This window comes from Leptinotarsa decemlineata, unplaced genomic scaffold (assembly GCF_025532065.1).
Source record: "Leptinotarsa decemlineata unplaced genomic scaffold, Ldec_3_MD MMD2_P_RNA_scaffold_2, whole genome shotgun sequence".
In the NCBI taxonomy this organism is placed as follows: Eukaryota; Metazoa; Arthropoda; class Insecta; order Coleoptera; family Chrysomelidae; genus Leptinotarsa; species Leptinotarsa decemlineata.
In genome coordinates this window covers 8,203,935-8,219,995 of record NW_027412529.1, presented here as the reverse complement: position 1 = coordinate 8,219,995, position 16,061 = coordinate 8,203,935, and the positions used below count along the sequence as shown (strand labels likewise).

General features: G+C 37.7%; 1 pseudogene; it reads left to right on the top strand.

Moving 5' to 3' along the window:
• The first annotated feature begins 3,207 nt into the window (after nt 1-3,207).
• Nucleotides 3,208-14,679, top strand: LOC111505927 (cathepsin B-like; annotated as a pseudogene).
• Nucleotides 14,680-16,061: the final 1,382 nt, after the last annotated feature.

The window sequence follows — 16,061 nt, the reverse complement described above, 5'->3', positions numbered from 1 at the left end:
AGTAGGTTTATCATTGAGATTGCGTGATCAATTAAACAAAATATATTGTTCGAAATGAAAAGACTTTAAAAAATCCCGACTCTGTACGATTGTACAGAGTGAAATCTAGTTGACTCGTTCAGCCAAGTCAACAGATGAACCACACTGTCGCAATTTAAATGTTGGATAACCATTTTGAATGCATTTGGGATTGCTCATTTCGAGGAAAACAATATAAAATATTATTCACGAAAGTTAGAATATTTGGAAAAATGCAATTTTCATCAGTAACCGTCTTTAGAATTGTAAAGGTCTAATTTCACTTGCAGTTATTTTCAAACTTTTTTGATAGATGTCGAATGATTTCTGATTCTCTGATTGACTCGCCATATTCGATGTAGTACAGTGTTCTCTGACATGAGTCTGATTTTTTTTGAGGACAAAACACAAGCGCTACAGGTGAACAATGTAGAAGCGGTGCCTGTGCGAAAGTAGCGATTCACATTGGATTTGAAACAATGGAGATTATATCCATTTAGGAAAACTTTCTCAGGAAGTTTATTCAACATAAACACAGTGAAGTTCGAAGTGTACTGAGTTGAACCTCAAATCGGTGAGCAGTCTCAGTCCGTCGCGTATTTCTGTTGCAAGTGATGTTCGCGTCTCCAATCACGCGGATGACTCTTTTCTGGATAGAATCCAGCAGCTTCAGTGCATACTTAGGGGCGAAGCTTCATACATGAGAACAATACTCCAAAGAAGGTCTGATCTCAACTTCATAAACAATCAAAAGCTGCTGAGTTGTTTCGCCATTATACCTTGAATTCACGCAATGACTTATCGAGATAAATAAAGAGCATGCTCGTTCTATACCCGTAAAAATCCTTCTTTACATTTTTTTTATGGTGGAAGATGAAAATCTTCAGAAGATTCTCTCCAATTCCCTGAACACAAAAATGAATTCGAAGTATTCATCTCTTTACATTAAATATACTTACAATGTTATGCTTTTTTATAAGATGGATACTTGGATACCTTTTTTAGGTACCTGCGTTTTAAGTGTCCTAAATTAACTTAACAATATTGCCTTATCTACTAGTCATAATTGATTTTACAATGTGTCCTTATGTAATAGTCAGGTAAATCAAAATATTATTTTAACAAGCTATATAGGTAGGTATATCAGGTATTGGTCCACCATCGTTATTCTTGGCATTGCCCTTGATAAAAGACTCACCTGGAACGCTCACTTGGAAAAAGTTTTACACAAAGCCAGACTGTTTCTATGGACATGTCGAAGGATTTGTGGTAAAACTTGGGGTTTAGGTTCCAAACAAATCCATTGAATTCATGTGATGATTGTCAGACCAATGATCACTTATGGTGCAATTGCCTGGTGGCCGAAGGCTTTACAGAAAACGGCCCAAGCGAAGCTCTCTGGCTTACAAAGACAGGCTTGTCTGGGTTTCAGTGGTGCCATCAGTACCACACCGTCAGCGACCATGGAGATCCTTCTAGATCTACCTCCTCTCCACATTTTTCTGGAAAGAGAGGCTAGATGGACTGCATACAGACTTGTGCACATTGCCAATTGCACAAATCAATTCAATGCGGAGTGCAACAGACTGTTGGTTGACATTGGAAGTCACTGAATTCTGGAAATGACTTCTGACTTTATGCCTCCAACTGTCAACTGCGAACTGCCTTATGAAGTACTATTCCCGAGTAGAGAGGACTGGATCCTGCGGGAGAAGGAAATATTAAGAGCAGATAGTTGTTGGTTCACATATGGATCAAAAGCACCTTCTGGTTCTGGTGCAGGTGTTTACAGTCACAGACCCAGGACAGAGTTATCTACCTGCCTAGGAACTTATGCGACTGTATTTCAAGCGAAAATTTACGCCATTGAATTGTGTGCGGAGAGATTGGATAAATCCAACCTCACTCACAAGTCAATTAAAATATTCTCGGATAGTCAAGCGGCGTTGGAAGCTCTTGGCTCCTACCGAGCAACGTCTAAATTGGTAGCAAACTGCCAAAAAAGACTCTCCTCGATAGAAAGACTAAACAGATTGTCTCTGCTCTGGATTCCTGGCCATACTGGCCTGGAAGGCAATGAAGCTGCTGACTCTCTTGCAAAGGAGAGTGCTGCAAGCGGATTCATTAGACCAGAACCTGTCATTGGCATCGCTTTGGGCTTTGCCAAACAAACACTGAACACTTGGATGACAAAAAGAGTTATGGACTTCTGGCAGAATCTTCCAGGATTGGCTCCACTCCGAGACGTTTATTCACCCTTCGAAGCTTGATACCAACTAGTTGTTGGACTACAGTAGAGATGAACTACGATGTGTAACAGGCCTTCTTACAGGTCACTGTCATTTGAATCATCATATGCAGAGACTTGGACTGTCGGAAGACAGTGTGTGTCGCCTCTGTCTGGAAAATGATGAAACTGCAGAGCATATACTTTGTGCCTACCCCGCTGGAGACCGAATCAGGTTCTTTGAGTTCGGCAGATCCGTACTCTCACCATCTGAACTGAAAGACCACTCACCATACAAACTAATCGGCTTTGTTGAGAAGCTGGGTTTATTTGGCCAAGTGTGTATAGGTGTGGGCCACAATAAACCCTCATGGGTTGCGGTGTAAGGTCTAATAGACCCACTTACTTTAGACCTACCTACCTACCATCGTTATTCATGATATTATTATGTTTATTTATTTTTACACTCTCATAGGCATCTAGACGCCTGTTGTTGTTAACTTATCTAACTGATCTTAATGCACTAAAGTCTATGGAATGGTTTTATTGCAAACTATGAGGAGCCACTGCTGATTTTTCTGGTTTTCCATATTTCAGGTGTGCTAAGTATTCCTTATAGGTAATTCGTTTTAATAGATCTTTTTGTCTGCCCATAATATTTTTTGCCTCGCAGTCCTCAGTTTTAATTTCGTACATTAATTTACGAAACACGTGTCGGATAAAACTCCAGTAGCATTCATTGAGTGAGATATCCCAAAAAATGCAATGAATTTTTGTCACCTGCTGAAATTTACGATATCACTTATAGACATCCTGTGACAAAAAATATCATCAATTTAGTTTTGATGTGGTCGCTTCTACTTTGAATGTCTCAGAAACAAAACTAAGTCAAGTATCGAAATCTTTGTATTTCAAATACAAAGAAAAACATCATTCACGTACTCAATGAATGTTTGTTAATATCAATTGAATCAGGTACATCTGAACTATATTATAATTTATAGATACTTTTCAAGTGCTTGAATCAGTATATAAATGAATTGACACAAATACATTTTTATTGGTTTACACTCTAGTGATTTAACTTGAAAGAAAGGTGAGTTTCAAATTTATTGTGCTGCCCACTCCACTAACATATATTATACATTTTTTTATTTCATATCTGCCAATGTACAATGAAAGAGAATGAATTTCAAAAAATTGATGGATGTAGCCGTTATTACGTGGTAGGAAATCATTATGAAGAAAAGAGAAATGAAACTTTCTGTTTTTATCACTTATATTTGTAACTAACGTTATTGCAGTTTCGTCCTGTACGGACATTTTCAAACTAATACAATAAGTTATTGTATAAGTTATTATTGAATGATTTATATTGAATGATATATGTACAACCAACCAATCAACCAACCAACCAACCAACCAACCAACCAACCAACCAATCAACCAACCAACCAACTAACCAACCAAACAACCAACCAACATGTGAAATGTTTTCTTTCCTTATATGAGGAATTGGGCAAACTTTGGATATGTGGTTGATTACCTCGTTCACAGGTAGATGGAGCGATGACCAACCTATTGTCCGCTTCAGCCTACTCTGGAGAAATTCGATTTTCAATTATCGGAAATCATCAACTTTATGTTGATGGTAGACACTACCTTGCACTGACGAGGGGCCAAACATCCCGAAACTGGTTAGCAAGTGTGTTCTAATAATTGAAAATCTATTGCGGCAGTTGAATCGCCAACAGAATATGCGAGAATAATTTCAGTGAAGAATCCTGCGCTGACACCTGCCGGATATAATCCAACGCCCTTCGTGGTATTAGCCAGGGAAGTAGTTGTTTTCTGATTGGTGGCAGTCCATTAACCTACAGTGTAGGTAATTTGAGAGTGGTCTGAATGAATTGTTCCTTTAGATGATTTGAATTGAATTCAATTGATCAGAAGGAAACGTTGAATTTAAAAAAAATATTTTCATTTCGTAACCATTATTTGAATCATCTTTGATATGAAAGATGTTACTGATTCAATGCGGTGGAATGTTTGTCAACAAAGTTTTGATTTTTTTTATCTATAGGGGTATTCAAGATGAGGATAGCCTTCTGTTTTATTGTCTTCGCTATTTCTGGGGCTCTCTCATATGGAATAGACTCAAATCCCTTCAGCGATGAGTTCATAGATTACATCAACAGCCAACAAACTACTTGGACTGCGGGTAGAAATTTCGATAAAAATACTCCGAAGTCTCACATTCGTAATTTACTTGGAGCTATCAAATCACCGGTACCCAGATCTGCCAGGAATGTTGTTTTTCACAGCGAAGATACTCCAATTCCTGAATCCTTCGACTCTCGTGAAAACTGGCCCGACTGTAATATTATCAGAGTAATCAAGGATCAGTCCTCATGTGGTTCATGCTGGGTAAGATCTTATATTTTTGGAAACGGGATTCAATAGGAAAAAACATTTCTTTGGGATTTTAAAAATCGTACTATTCCATTTTTCACACCATATACTAGTATATTGCATCATTTTGTAATTATATATTTCTCATTTACACGAATAGGTTTTTCTGTATACCTACTACAGAGAGGGCCATCGAATACTTGACATGGAAGTTTTGGGTACTAATCTTGTAAATCCGAAAAGAACAGTTTTAGGAATCACACGTTGAAAGGTAAGACCTCGTAAGTCCTTAGCTCGCACAAGTTTCTCAACTTCTGAGAGTTGTCGGTCGTATGGGGGGCGACAGTTGATTAACGGAAAAAAAGATTTTAAACAGATTTCCAAACAGATTTTTTATAGCGTTGCCACTTCAACCCCGGAGCAGAGGGGTGAACAACCCTTGGAATTTCAATAGGTAACAGGGGGCGAGTCATACACCGTTTGAAAGATCTTGGAATTCTCTAAACAATCGTGTATATTTTTCAAATTTGGACGTATTTAAAAGAGTTCTTTTCGATAAATAGCTTTTTCAATATTGTTAATAAAAACAAATAATTGTACGCCACTGCTCAGTTGGAATGTATTTGGAACTCTTTCATTTGTTTCTAATGCTACTTTTTCGTTAATTTTTTAGTTCTTTTTTGATGAGAGGACTATTACAAGACTACACAAGATCAAATTAACGCAAGAACTGAATGAAGATGATTTCGATCGACGCTTGCAATTTTGCGAGTTGGTTAGTGAACGAGCGGTGGATAATCCACATTTTGTTTTCAACATTTGCTTCAGTGATGAAAGTTCTTTTTTTCAAATGGCACAGTTAATCGTCATAATTATCGCTATTGGGTTGATTCAAATCCTCACATTTTTCATGAAGTGCATACTCAACGTCCACAAAAATTAAATGTATGGGCTGGAATTTTTGGTGACCGTATTGTTGGACCATTGTTTTTAGAAGGCAATTCAACCGGACAAATGTATCTGGAGCTTCTGAAAGCTCCTCTTAATCCCCTTCTCACTGATATTATTGAAGTGACCACAATTATCGGGAGGATCTGTTAATATTTCAACAAGATGGGGCTCCTTCGCACTATGATCTGCAGTATTTAGATTAGACTTTTTCGGATCACTGGATTGGGAGGCGGAGCACTATCGAATGGCCACCACGATCACCAGACGTTTCGCAGTTAGATTTCTTTTTGTGGGGTTCTTTGAAAAGCAGAATTTACTGTACTTCTCCTGCATCACTCGAAGATTTACGGCAACGAATCACAAATGAATGCCCCACAATGTTCGAGAACATTTCCAGCAGAATCTCTATTATTGCATGGAAGCTGGAGGTGCCCATTTTGAGCATATGCTTACATGAGAATAAAGTGAGTAACTTCAACTCTAAACTTGATGTGGTTCGTCCAAATTTGAAACAATGTACACCGTTGTTTAGAGAATTCCAAGATCTTTCGAACGATGTGCGACTCGCCTCCAGTTCCCTATTAAAATTCCAAGGGTTCTTCACCCCTCTGCTTCGGAGTTGAAGTGACGACGCTGTAAATAGGGAAAAACTGTCCCCCTCCCAATGAAAATCGACCTGTCTGAGCGTTTTTCAGGATATGCAAGATTAGTACCCAAAACCTCCATGTCAAATTTTCGATGGCCCACCCTGTATAGGAATCCTTTGCCTTCTCATTCATAGATTTTAAATTATTTTCAGTACAATAAGTGCTAATTCTAAAATACGGAGAGTTATTGAAATAAGATATTTCGAAGACACTAGTTGTTGTTTTTCGGATATGAGGAGATTACTTAATAATTAATTAATTCAATTAATTAATAAATTGGATGTTCAATTACCACATTACTACAGTGATCTTATGTACTCGTATAAGATGAATAATAACTAGAACTAAATGAAATGCTATCGCTTCATGCCCCTTATGCTTCATGAGCAAAAATGTTACTAATTTATTTTTTTCCCATGGATCTTGAATAAAAAAATCTGACATAGAGTGGCAAAGTTACTAGTTCCAAATTCAAACATCAATAACTCTGCAACCGGTTATCGAAATTAGAGAAAGTTAGGGTCATTGTATAGAGAATTGAAATACTTTTCTAAATTATCACAAGATAACTCAATTTATGTACACAAAAGAAGTAAATTTAAAGAAATAAATAATGATAGTCCTTTTTATATTGAAGACAATAAAAATGTTATGTTCATCGTAAAAGTTTATGAGAAAAATGGTACGTTTTGTAGTTTTTCAGGTTTATGGAAACAAAAACTATTTTTTGAATCTAGCACGCTTTGATATCATCGTCGAATCACATGCATCCGAAGACCGAATTCGCATGATGCAATTTTACATCATAATCATAGGTTCTTTTTATATTGAATCAGGGCGACCCTGGAAATAAATTCTACCCAATAAATTTGTTTAATAAAAGTGGAATTCATCAATCCGATTCGAATACCAACAAGTAGAATTAATTTTTCATGAAAATACGACTTTCTGAAATACACGGATGCTTCAAAGCTAATTTGCAAATGGAAAAAAAAACATTTTCATTCCTGGAATATTGGAAGGAATGATTGATTTCCAATAAGAAGTTTTCTTATTGGAAGATTCTGAAGATTGAGTAGTAGAAAAAACTTTCTTCCCCAAAAGTTAATCATTCCTGAAAATTCAACCCTTTCAATTTAAGTCTAGCTTGTCCACTCACGAAATGGTTCAGAAAAATAATTTATTTTGCAAGCTGTTGCAGCAACTTCCGCAATGAGTGACAGGATTTGCATTCATTCTAATGGGAAAAAACAAATATCTGTTTCAGACGAAGACTTGATATCATGTTGTTCAGACTGCGGGTATGGGTGTCAAGGAGGGACACCCATACACCCATATGGAAGCGTGGAATTATTGGCGGGAAAGAGGTCTTGTTTCAGGGGGACCTTATAATTCGACGACGGTAATAATGATAGTAACATTTTATTTATCGTCCATTTTTATATAGATCAAATCTACAACAATTGAGCTCTTCCATGAAATTGAAATTTATAGCTCACACTGAAACACTACGAGTAATCAAATACTATATTGTTACATTTCCTCTGTGGGTTTGCCGAAAATTGACTACACTGTTCAATTAAACTCAACTTTATTACGCTGCTATACTAACAATACAACCAAACACTGTCCACTAGACTGATATGAGAATAGGTAGTGTTTATACAGTGTGTAAATGCCAAATGAAATAAATTCATTATTTTGGTTACTGTAGATATTAAAAAAAATCCCGAAACACATCAAATGTAAATTATAATTTAAATTTGACGTGCCTTCAACCCCCGTCGAATGACAGGTATAACCCCAAATTTTTTGAAAGGGAAGTATAGGCTTGTGATATATCGTTTGAAAGGACTCTTCATACTCCATTCAAAAATGTTATCGCTTTTGAGTTTATTGCAACAATTAAGATTGAATTAATTAAAATCATGTGGTTACCGAAATTCGATAAAATACACTAAAAACTTATTGCAATATACTCAAAACTTATTTCATGATGAGGTATTGATAATAAGAAAGTAAGCAAAAACATTAGCAATGTTCTTTTTAGATGGCATCTTTCAAAAAATTCAACTGTAAAGTTCGTTAACTTCAAGTCTGACAAATGGTTCAATTACCGGTAATGCATAAAATAACAGTTTCATAAATGAATGATTACGGAGATAAAACCTGAACACAACAGGAAATAGCTCGTCTATTTCATGAGAAATTTCCTAATTTACCGCCCATGTCTCATGGAACAATAAGCAAAATAGAGAAGCAGTTTTGCGAGCTTGGTTATGTTGGGCAGATAAAAAATGTAGCTTCCAATGCAATGAGTGATGAACTCAAATTAGATGTGATACTTGAGTTTGAGGAAAACCCACATACATTGAGTAGACAGGCATCCACTACATTCAATGTTAGCCATAAATCGATAGTAAACATATTAAGAGAAAATGATACCTACTCAGGAGCTCATGGAAGATGATTTTGATAGAAGAACTTATTTTTATGAGCAAATGATGGACATGTTGGATAACAATATCATCCAATTAGAAGACGTTATGTTTTCTGATGAGTGTACTTTGTCTCTTAACGGTCATGGTAATCGGCAAAATTGCGGCTACTGGTCAACGGAAAATCCTCACTGGATGATAGAAGAACACACGCAATATCTTCAAAAGGTTAACGTTTGGGCAGGGATTGTAGGAAACCATATCATTGTTCCCTTTTTCATTGAGGGCAACTTGAAAAGCGATAAATTGGGCACTAATTCAAAATTATGTCATTCCAAGTTTAGCAAATTTATATCCTGATCCAGGAAACCTTAAAGTTCCAGTGAATACGATTTGGTTTCAGCAGGATGGAGCACCACCACATTACCAAGTTAATGTCCGGCAATACCTCGACAGAACATTTCCCAATCGGTGGATAGCGAAGAGAGGATCGATTGAATGGCCAGCGCGATCACCTGATCTTTCATCAGTAGATTTCTTTTTATGGGGATATGTAAAGAGCAACGTGTCCAAAATTGAACCTTCAAATTTGAATGACCTGAAAAAACGAATAACGCTTGTGATGAGGTCGGTCACGCCTGATATGTTAAATAATGTTAGAAGACTGTTTTATTTGAGGTTAGATATTGCCAAGACGTTCGCGATGCACATTTTGAACATCTCAATTGTTGCAATAAACTTGAAAGCGATAACATTTTTGAATAGAGAATGAAGAGACCTTTCAAACAATATATCACAAATCTATACTTTCCATTTAAAAAATTGGAGGTTGTATCTGTCATTCAAAGGGGGTTGAAGGTAGGGGTGGAATTTTTACGTTGAGGAATGTCAGCAAATTATAATTCACATTCAACGTGTTTCGGGATTTTTAAAAATATGTATTGTAACTGAAATAATGAATTTATTCCATTTGGCTCTTACACACTGTATATGCCAATAGAAGTCTTAGGAAGCCGGAGGAATCATTCTTGAAGCGACGAGACATCTGCATCAATCACCAAGCGCCCGTAAACTTGAGCGTGATTTTAGCCACGTCACAATTATTGATTTACAACGACCAGCGGCGGCCGGCGTTATTATTTTTTTAGGCAATGATTCACAACACTACCCATTCGCACCTTGAAAAGTCTAGTAGACAGTGCGGTGCGACGTGTTAAAATATGTTTAAAACATATATTTTTCCATTAACCAGCTGTCGCACCCTTACGAACGACAACCATCAGAAGTCGAAACTTGTGTGAGCTGAAAACTAACGTGGTCTTACATTTCAACGAGTGATTCCTAATATAGAAGGCGATAGACATTTGAATACTGTTTTGGTTTGAATATCGTTTGGTTGTCTTGTCGGTGTGGTACATTATCAGAATTATATGAGGAAGCTGTGTCGTATTTTGAAACTTATTTTCACATAGGTATTCATTCAAATCACGAACTTTTCGGAAAGAGCACAGACTTATTCACTATCATTGACTTCATTGTTATTCAATTAATGTTGGGCATAATAGCCGTTCGAACATTTCGAATTCAGAACAGAGGAAAAAAAGTAACAATCAAAAAAAAAAATCAAAAAATACTTTTTACGATTCCAGTTAATGTAGGGAGCATTTTTGAAAACATTAACTGATGGAGCACACACCATATACCCAGGCTGGCCGATCTGTTGAACGAAAAGACAATTGCACAGATAATATTGGTGATACAGTTTTAGGAATCTTGGTCTCACTATTTCATATGAATGTCCCCTCAATCTTCCATTATTACTACGCACAAAAAGTCCACATTCACTTAGTAGTGTCCAAGGAGGATTTGGAATGTATCAATGAGATCAATGAGAAGTTAATTTAGGTAATTGGGTTTGCTCAAGAGCATATATGTCTTTGGCAAAGTGAGGATTCCAAACTGGCACAGCATACTCGAGGATTGGTCTAATGCATACTTTATAAATTATGGCTCATAATAACATCGAGATCATTTTGGTGCTTTACGGGTTTCACTGAAACGCCCTTAATAAAATATTGATCTTCTGGGTTATTAGGATCAATGTGGAGAAAACTGCACTTTTATCCACTTAGATACAGGAACCACTTTTGACACCACTCTTTCAGTTGCTGAAGGTCATTATATTTCTATCCAGGTTCGGGTTTGCATTCAACTTTGTATTATCGGCAAAGAGAAAGACGTTGGTTAGAAATTCGGGATCGCTAAGAAATATATTGAGGAACAATGGGCAAATTACTGACCTCTGGTAAATACCACTTACTGCTGGGCATGGTTCCGAAAGTTAGTCATCAATTCGAAAATTGTGTTATTGTTATCATGGATAGTGTTATTAATGTTCATCAAGTAACAGAAACTAGTATTTTCTCTCAAGATACAAAATTCATTCTTGTCATGTTCATTCATTCTATTTTTATTTCAATATCATTTCATTCAATGTTCTAGGGATGCAGAGCTTATTCTTTAGCACCATGCGAACATCATACAACCGGTTCCAAACCGGCATGTCCTAAAGATATTTCTCCCACTCCTAGATGCAATCAACAGTGTGACAAACAATCTTCCTTCTCCTATCAATCTGACAAATCATATGGACAAAATTCTTATTATGTTGGTATGTTAGATGAGCAGATACAATTGGAAATAATGAAAAATGGTCCCGTTGAAGCTGCATTTATTGTATACACAGATTTTATAACTTATAAGAGTGGTACGTATTCATTTGATCAGACCAGATCATACATCTGTTATCCAGCTGTCGCCCTACAAACGACAAGCCATTCTAAGGGACCACGTTTACCTATCCACTGGTTAGAATCATTGTCATCTAGCCACTTTAAAATCAGATTGTCATGATGCTGAAACCTAATATTAGTTGAAAACTCATTCGGATTTGACAATTTTTGCTACCGGTAGACAGGGGAACGTGATTCTACTACATCATCTGATATTACCTATCTAGATCTTTTTGAGGCAATATGCGACACGAATTGTTTGATAGTCAACTTTTCAGGCGTGAAATAATGAACAGTTCAAAGCAATTGACAGCACAGACATATTTGAGTATATTATTTTTGTAATGTATTATTGATTTATGCATATTCATGCAAGTTGATACGCGATAAGTCCACATTGAAGTTATGAACTGGCCAGCTTGAATCTTAGTTTTGAATTCCATTGATGAGACACTATCGAAAATGCAGGAAGACATTTTTCAGATCCACAACACCTGCAACAGATATAATGTACAACGATATGAGTAGAAAAATATTCATATATCTGTTATCAAGAACTCAAAAGCTTAACTTGCTGAATTCGGGGTGTTCTCTGTATCTGTAGAGTAGGGAGTTGTCCTTTCCAGGAAGGTGAACAGGTCACTGGGAAACATCTCCTTTATATCGGCAGGTGTAGGCCAAGACTCGCCGAACACACACTCTCTCATTGACGATAACTCCGGGCACTCGCACAGGACATGCCTAACAGTCTCATCTTCCTGTTCACACATCTTGCATAGAGGTATGTCCACTAGCCCCATATTATGGATGTGTTTCTTAGTTGACAGTGGCCAGTCAGAAATCCTACTGTTAAGCGTATACTTTTCCTGGTCATTGCCAGATATTTCTTCGGCGCCAACTTCCCAGGGTCGCCCAAGGTGATCCTGACAAGATTGCATCCTTTGATTTCATCTCATCTCTCTATGGGCTGAGCATGGGTGTAACATTTGACTAGTTCCCCAAGTCATCAGGACTGGGTCCTAAAATTCTTAGTCCAACCGCTTCCTTGGCTAAAGAGTCGGCAATGCGATTACCTTTACTCCTGTCGTGCCCTTTAACCCACCTCAGGATAAAGTTATTATCTACCGATGCTTTGGCTAAATCTTGGTGACACTCTAGTACTAGCCCTGAGGTTATACGTTGTCTGTTCAAGGTTAATAGGGCTTGTCTGCTGTTAGTGCAGATTGTTATGTTTTTGTCAGAAATTCATTTCTTGGTTATTTTTTTGTGGCGATTGAGACACCAGCCAGTTCTGTTTGGACCACGCTGGTATTTCTTCCCATTCCCCACTTAATCCTTAGGCTTAGTGATCTGGAGAACACTGAGACTTCTTTGGTTTTTGAGCCGTCTGTGTATATGTGTATTGCATTTGTAGCACTTGTTTCCTGCAGCAGATGTTGCGCAGTAAGCGCTTCCCGCCATAGGCCCAGCCTCAATTGAACCATTCCTACTTCGAGGTCTACACCAGCCGTGCGCAATCGTACCATGGCCATTAACGCAACCTCCTTAACGTACAGGTCCTTTAGGGTCAGACCCGTAATTAATTCCATTGCCGCGATTGGTGTTGTTCTCATGGTCCTTGTGATGTTTAAACAAGCCAGTCGCTGTAATTTATATAATTTTTGGATGGCCATTGCTTGTAGAACTTTCGGTCCTCATGCAATGCCTTCATACGTTAACAGGTCTTATTATTGTAGTGTAGATCCAGGTGACCACAAAGGGTGGAAGACCCCATGCGCGTCCCACTGTCCTCCGACATTGCTCATAAGCCACGTATGCTCTTTTTGCTCTACTCTGTAGATGAGGGTTCCATGTTAGATTCCTGTCGAGGATAGTACCAAGATATTTCACCTCTTCGGAGAAGTTCAGTTTGCTTTTGAAGATCTCGAGAGGTTTCAAGCCCGTTAAACTTCTTTTCCTGGTGGAAAGGTCCATCTCAGTCTTATTGGGATTGATCGACAGTGAGTGTTCCTCACACTATGTTTGTAATAATTTGAGCCCATCCTGTTTACAAATTGGCCGGTCTGCAATATAACTATGTCATCTGCGTATGCAATTGTGTAGAATCCATTTTTGTTAAGGTGATTAATCAGGGTATCCAGAACTCTGTTCCAGAGAAGGGGTGATGAGACCCTTCCCTGTGGACATGCCTTCATGACCAGTCCTTTCACTGTGATGTCTTCTACATTAATACTTATTGCTCTACTAGAGAGCATCTTGAGTATACATTCTCCTACTACCAGGGGTACATTCCTGGAGTGTAGTTGTTGGGTAATTGTTGGAAAGGTTGTTTCATTAAACGCTCCCCCGATATCTATGAATATACCCAGGGTGGATTCTTTGTTGTCCAATGATCTGTCGATTCTGCCAACCATATGGTGAAGGGCCGAATCAGTAGACCTTCCCGGAGTATATGCATGCTGATTTGAATGAAGTGGGTTGTGACCTAGTACTTCATCTCTTATGCACCGCTCACATAGCCTCTCCATGGTTTTTAAGAAAAACGATGTGAGACTGATTGGTCGGAAAGCTTTTGGTAGGGTGTAGTCCATCCTACCTGGTTTGGGTGTAAATACTTATTTTTCATTAGGGGTGTTATTTCGAGCTGAAGATGAAAACATAGTCTACCAGATGTTATCTCAATAACACAATTTCTTTTTTGATTTTTTCAGTAGCTGAAACACGTTTGTTTCATACTGATCATTTCATATTTCATTCAAATGAAATAAACCCGCAATGAAGCAAATTGAGTAACACTATTTTTTTGTGGTTGCTATGAAAAAATGAGATGCGATATTCATAATGGGTGGTATGAACATTTTGAACATCAGTGTCGTAATGCTCGGTTTTGATGAATATAGGTAATATTATCACTCATCACCAATGCTTATTTTTATTTGTAGGTGTCTACCAACATGTTGCTGGTGAAGTTGCTGGCGGACATGCTGTGAGAGTCTTAGGATGGGGAGTTGAAAACGGTACACCGTACTGGCTGGTTGCAAACTCCTGGAATGAAGACTGGGGTGACAAGGGTTTATTCAAAATAATCAGAGGGAGAAATGAATGTGAGATCGAAGATGAAATAGTAGCTGGATTGCCAAAGTTGTGAATTTCAAATGACTGATGGATGCTCCAATAAATTTTCTGAAAATGTATATGTTATATGGTGTTTATATATAATTAATATTCTTCTTAACTTTATTTTTTAGCATTCAATAGTTGAAAAGGAAATAATGTAATTTGTTTGTTGATATCCATCACTACCATACCAGATATATAATTCATCGAAAGCCGATGATGATGAGAAATTATTTGAAACATCGGAATGTACAGAGTGGTCCATTTGTGCAAGGGAGTGCAACAGTACTGTCGTTAGCGGAAAAAGGAAAGAGCAGAATTGAGTTGGAGTGATAACATTGGTTGAGACAATAATGTAAAATAGTTCCTATAGATTTGAAAGGGTTATATTTTTAGGAGTGATTAATTTTTTGGGAAAGAAAGTTTTTGGCTATGAAAAAATGAGACGCGATATTCATAATGGGTGGTATGAACATTTTGAACATCAGTGTCGTAATGCTCGGTTTTGATGAATATAGGTAATATTATCACTCATCACCATAGTGATGATAGGCTAGATGGGAAGCCGCGACCGTGTCAACGCAAGTAAAGTCCCATACCACAGGTTTACCGTATTTCCATGGTATGAGAGACATGCCATCTGGTCGTTTACCATCATCTCGACTGGTACCTAAGGGTTCCAGAATTGCAGGAACATCCGCTGACAACATAGCTCTTTTCAATATGTCGTTCACTTGGTGATGTCGAGATATACGCCCTGCACTTCTCCTGCAACTCAAACCATGTGTACCTTTCTCATCAACTATACTACCGCAAACACAAGTATGAGAAACACAAATAGATGAACCCATCCTAAGTCCTACTGATATTCTGAAAGATTCATCGTCTAATAGTGTTCCAAGAGATGCAACAGGTAAAGCATTCAGCCAAGCACCCGATTCCTTGATCATTGCTGCTTTCAGACGAGCCTTATCGTATACACTTGTAGATTTCAGAAGTTTATCAGTTATAATGTTCAGGAGAGGTCGGTCCCATACACTTTGTATTTTCTTTTTATCTGTAGGAGGAGCAATATTAGTTGCAGCATGCCAAAGTGATTCACCTTCAGAATAAAAAACGTCTTTGATATTGATAAATATGGAAGGAAGGATGGAATCGATAAGATCGGAAACACTATTGACTGATGACAGAAACGCTGGTAAAGCTAAGGAAGAAGCCGAACGTAGCCCTAATCCGCCAAGGTTTACAGGAAGAGTTGCTTGGAGCCATGAATCATTATTGAAATGATTGTTTGTAACATATTCCGTCGTGTGGCGGAGTAAATTATCAAATTCGTCAAGTTCTAACTGACTTGACCAAGTGGGGGAACATCTGAGGGCGTACATAAGTTTTGGAATCGCCAAACAATTTTTCAAAAGAAAAAATGCAACGTGTTTTGGAAGTTCATTCAATCTGGTGT